The 5,470-nt window shown below is 44.9% G+C and overlaps 1 long non-coding RNA gene across 1 annotated transcript in view; it reads right to left on the bottom strand.

Moving 5' to 3' along the window:
- The window catches only part of LOC111813920, a 16,517-nt gene extending 13,444 nt beyond the window's left edge, over positions 1 to 3,073 (bottom strand). The window contains exons 1-3 of the long non-coding RNA XR_002819039.1: positions 2,975 to 3,073; positions 2,064 to 2,065; positions 1,612 to 1,679 (exon numbers count right to left, since the gene is read on the bottom strand). This is a non-coding gene — a long non-coding RNA (uncharacterized LOC111813920). The remainder of the gene's footprint in view (positions 1 to 1,611; positions 1,680 to 2,063; positions 2,066 to 2,974) is intronic.
- Positions 3,074 to 5,470: the final 2,397 nt, after the last annotated feature.

Genomic DNA, 5,470 nt, shown 5'->3' with positions numbered 1-5,470 from the left:
CTCAGGTTGCTGGAGTTCGAACCTCACAACTCTCCCGCTGGCCAAAAGTGCCCTGAAGGCATTCGAGAAAATGCAAGGACCTGAGTTCAATCCCCGGTTCTGCCAAAAAAAAAAAAAAAAAAAGAAAGAAAGAAAATGCAAATATCCTTCACAAATTTTTAAAAATCCAGTTAGGTGTGGTGGCACACATCTGTAATCCCAGCACTCTAGAGGCTGAGGCAGGAGGCTTGTTTTTTTGGGGGGGCAGGAAGTTTTCAAGTAGCCAATTCAAGAGTGGTATTCAGTTTGCTGTTGACTAGGTGCTGCCCTGAACCCATCTTGCAGAGGGTACCAGTATTCCTACATCATAAGAGGTGGTTGTACCACTGGTAGCTATTTCCAGGTTTTTTGTTTGGTTTTTTTTTGGTCCTTTTTGAGACAAAGTCTCGCTGGGCAGTGCAGGCTACCTTGAGCTCACTTTGTAGCCCAGGCTGGTCTCAGATTTACAACAGTCTGCCTGCCTCCAGAGTACTGGCATGACAGGGCATGTGCCACCACACCCAGCTGGTTTTGTTCTTCTCAAAGCTCTAAGATCCCTTAGATGCCACCAAAACACCCTGTACTTTTTAAAGCTTTACTAATACAGTATTTTATTAAATAACTGTAGAAGACATAGCATATTTAGGGTTTAAACTATAAAAAATTATTTATAGGCATTTTTTGATCATATCTGAAATATCCAGTTTTTCACAATTCACAGGTACTGTAGGAATGTAATCGTCACAAATTTCAGGGCCCTACTATATACAATTTAATAAAAAGCATCCAAGTAAGTAGTCTTAAGGATATTTCAGATCATTAAGTACGGAGTTGAAGACAGGCTAAAAGGGTAAATGTTAATTTAGTAAGTTATTTGGAACCAGACTGCTGCTGCAGCATTAAAATGATGACATTATGTGACATAAACAAGTACCTCTAGGCAGTTAATTTATCTATCACAAGAACTGGCCTCAATACTAAAGCAGTTTTTGACTGAAAAAGGAAAACTGTATTTAAGTCAAATGGTCTTAGGGAATATCCATAGTTGACACAGCAGCCAAATGCTCTCATCTTAATTCTCCACTAATTCTTTGGATCTTTTTTCTTTCATGTAACACATGGCTGCAGGCATCTCAACTCGATATTTAGGGGATAACAACAGATTGCTTGATGTAGCCAGGCATTGGATGATCTTCAGGTTTTTGTATGGTCTACTGCTGTTGTCCATACTTGAAACCCTCAGTGGCTCACCCTACTCTGGCCTCCTTTTCTTTCTTATTTAACCTCCAGACTTTATCTTTGAGAGATCTTTCTCCAGGATGCTTTCTTGATTATGTGAAAAAAAAAAACACCAAAAACAAAAAAACACGCTTTCTATATGTTTTAACAGCATTCTAAACTTCTTTTACTATAGTATAAAGTTTACATAGTATTTCAACTCTCTTACTACATTGCAGTTTGTGACGGCAGCACTATTATGGTGCTTATTAGTCAATACCTGGAACAAAACAAACACTGAAGTATTTGTTAGAGTAAAACAATTTTAAATGGAATATTTCAGTCTATACTAAAAGTGTCTTGTATTTAACTTACCGTTTGTCTGAACCCATTGTTCAACTGAAGATCTAGCAAAAGGCTTCAAAAGGCTCAAATTTTATTTTCTAGGAGGGAAAAAAAGAATTTCAATAAGAAACTCACAAAAAGACACAAGCATTAAGACTTCTCAGGGGACCAGGAAGGTAGTTCAGTAGAATATGCACCTGTCTAGCCAGCCCAAGGTCCTGAGCTCAATCTCCAGTACCGCAAAAAAAGAAAGAAAAGAAAAACGAAAGACTTCTCAGCTCCTACTTTAGGATTACAAAGCAGGGAAAAAAAAAAAAAAAAAGGCAGAGGTGAAGCAATCAACTCTTCACATTCTGTATCTGAGCAACTCCAATAGGATGAGTGACCATTAAAGCACGGATTTAAACGTCTTCATTAAAAAGAAATTCAACATGAAATTCATGAAGCATTAAATTCGAAACTTTCTATGAAAATTTAAAGACTTCTTAAAGCCTGCATATTGATTTGGTTGAAATCTACATTTATCATGCTATAAGTTGATCCAAAGCTATTTCTGTAAGACAAAAGCAAACCTCCACCCGACCTAATTCTTCGGGAGCAATGATCACCAGTCTTCCGTCTGACCCGACCATCACAGGCCACAGAATGGCGAGCACCCAGCCCTCTACCCCCAGGCGGTTGATAAGTCATCACCACTTGGACCACGTTCGATGCACCTGAGGTCCGAGAGCAGATAGGGCCATCGCCAGCGACCGGGCCTGAGCAAGTGCCCAGTGAACATGTTTCATTAATAAATGAGAAAATCATCTGGGGGAAAACAAGTCCCGAGGCTGAAGCGACGGTGCCGCCCCTCACCGCCCGGGCGGTGCCCGAACCCACCTCCCAGGGCGTCGGGGCCGAGATGGCGGCGCCACCGCCTGTGCGGCAGGGTTGGGCATCAAGCTTCACCCCCTGGCATACGCTCCTCTCGTCTCACAAGTGGTTCCCAGGCCGCAGACTGCCATAACCAAACACCCTTTCAGAGAGAGAGAGACTCAGCTGCAGCTGCGGTGTGATGGAGGCTGGCCAATGCCAGGCGCTCCCGAGCGGTGCCCGAGGGACAGGCGACCGCACCACCGCTTCTTCGGGCAAACGATGAGGGCATACGTCCCAGCGGGGAGAAACTTAGAGCCCAAAAGAATGGAGGCCGGGGTTAAGCTGGGAGTCGACCTCTGGAAGCTGACAGAGCTGGTGGCAAGGAAAGGAACGGCCCTCCAACGGCTTGGGTAGGCAGTTCTATCCCTCGAGAGACCCGGCTGGGGTAAGGGACTGCTTCTAGAAGCTGACAGGGAGGCTCAAGGAACAGCTCCAACGGCGAGAACCAGGGGTCACTACAGACGGCCGCCGCACTCACCGCCAGGAGGGACCGACGCAATGGTCGTAGCGGTTCTGGACCCCAGAACCTCCTACAGGGTTCGGCCGCTCCACAAAATGGCGTCTCTACGGACGGCTGTCTCCTACCCACAGTACCTCGCGCCTATCCCTCCTCCGCCGCCCGCCTCTCCGGAGATGTCCAATCCGCGAAAGCGCCTACTGCGCGAAGGATGCCGGGAAGTGTGGTCACAGGGGGCAGTTTGTCACTGGTTCCCCCACCCCACCCCTGTTAATTTCTTGCGTATTTCTCCTTAAACCACCCAGACTCACAAATCATCATTCAAAGACCCGGATGAGAGCTCTTAGCGGCATCTGTAGAAATAGTAATTGTTACAAAGGCTGACACTACGTAAAAAGCTTTTAACCTGGCTTCAAAAGAAGGAACGTTATTGATCCCTTTACACGACGCCAGATTACTGTACTTGATGCATCACAAATATTATCTTTTTATTTTCATAACCTGCGTGGTGACATTTAATCGGTTTTTCAGATGAGATAATTGAGAGAAAAAAAATTTTGAGACAGGGTGGCAATTTGTAGTTACTATGTAGCTCTGGTCTCAAACTTGTGGCGATCCTTCAGTTTCAGCCTCCTGCCCAGTGTTGAGATTACAGGCTTGAGCCATCACCACACCTTGCCACCCTGTCTCAAATTTTTTTTTTCTCTCAATTATCTCATCTGAAAAACGGATTAAATGTCACCGTGCAGGTTATGAAGATAAGAAGATAATATTTGTGATGTATCAAGTACATTAATCTGGTGTCCTTGCTTGGAAATTTAGGTAATTCTTGTAAGTGGGTCTTAAGAGTATCGTTCCACTGATACTGTCTGTCTCTCTGTCTCTGTCTCTGTCTCTGTCTCTGTCTCTGTCTCTGTCTCTGTCTCTGTCTTGTACTTTAGGGAAGGTTCTACAGGTGTTCAGGGTCTCATTACTAGATCGGACTCGTAGTGATCCGTCTGTTTACAGCCTCCCAAGAGCTGGGATTACAGGCACGCACCACCACACCCAGTCTCAAATGCTGTCTCAGTGTGCCCCGGGGGCGGGGCCCGCACGGCAGGCCGGGGAACTCCAGCCCCTGCTTGCAGGTGCTTTAATTCGCTGAGTTGTTTGGCCGGCCCCCATATTTTCTAGCGTAAAGCAAAGACTCAAAAAAGAGATCTTAAAGGGGGGGGGAGGGAAAGACATCTTCCAGATTACAGTTACTTTTACTTCTTATCTAATCGGCATGTCAGCATTAACACACATGCCTGTCTCTGCTACAGCCTTCTTTAGATTATAAATGACAATATTCAGCTTCCCACTGTCCAAAACAAAACCTTGGAGTAGTCACCCACTACTTCTGGCACTTCCTGTCATCTAATCTGTCAGCAACTCCTATTGACTCTACCTTCAAAGTATACTTAGAATGCAACCACTTCAGTCTAGTTTCCTAGTCAAAGCCATCACTGTCCTTGTTTTACATAGTAGGTCATACAGAGCTAATAATAGTGGTGGGATTGGGACTTGAACTAGTTTCGTTTGCAGAGTGCATGCCCTCCAATACTGGAATGTAAATTCCAGAAAGGAGCTTCCATCTGTCTAATTTACTACTACATTCCCAAAGTGTGATGGAAATTTAAAAAAATCAACTAATAAAATGGAAGTGGTGGTGCAAGCCTGCAATCTGAGCAATTGGGAGGCTCAGGTAGGAGGATCATTGTGAGTTCGAGACCAGCCTGGGTTACAGAGTGAGCTCAAGGCCAGCCTAAACTGCATAGTGAGACCCTGTCTCAAACAGACAAAAACAAAACAACTAATAGCATGACACCATACAAGGACAAAATGTGATCATCCAGCCCACCACATAGTTCAACAGTTAAATGCAGTTAGCCTTGCTTGGCTATACCAGCTGCAAACTAGAGATGGCCTGACCCAGCTCAGTCTGTCTGCATTGAGCTAGACACCCTATGCTTCCTAGCAAGAAGACATGACCAACACTATTACTTACTTCAAGGACTTTCTTCCCAGCAATGAAGGATGACCAACACTCACCAATAGAAATCACCACACTTTCAAGCTTCTGTACTTCTTGCTTGCCAAACCTATATAAGCCAATTTCAGAACCAGGTATGGTGGTGCATGCCTGTAATCCCAGCACTCAGGAAGTTGAGACAGGAGGATTTTTGCAAGTTCCAGACCAGGCTGAGCTACAAAGGGAGCTCAAGACCAGCCTGAACAGTGTAGTAAGACCCTGTCTGAAAAAGACTAAATAAATACGTAAGCCAATTCCAAAGCCAGCTCAGGGCTAAGGCTTTGAGCGTGTTCCCCCATCAGCCTGTTGGCCTAATAAAGTTTGCTGCCTTCCAACTCCTTGGTGCAGAGCATTTCCCATTCTTTTTTTTTTTTTTTAAATTTTATTTGTATGTGTGTGTGTGTGTGTGTGTGTGTGTGGCCAGCTCAGCCCACTAGGGGGCGGGACTGGCTGGCATGTGGTGC

The sequence above is a fragment of the Octodon degus genome, unplaced genomic scaffold (assembly GCF_000260255.1).
Source record: "Octodon degus isolate 3935 unplaced genomic scaffold, OctDeg1.0 scaffold00008, whole genome shotgun sequence".
Lineage (NCBI taxonomy): Eukaryota > Metazoa > Chordata > Mammalia > Rodentia > Octodontidae > Octodon > Octodon degus.
The sequence above is the reverse complement of the archived record's forward strand: the minus strand, read 5'-3'. Positions and strand labels throughout refer to the sequence as shown.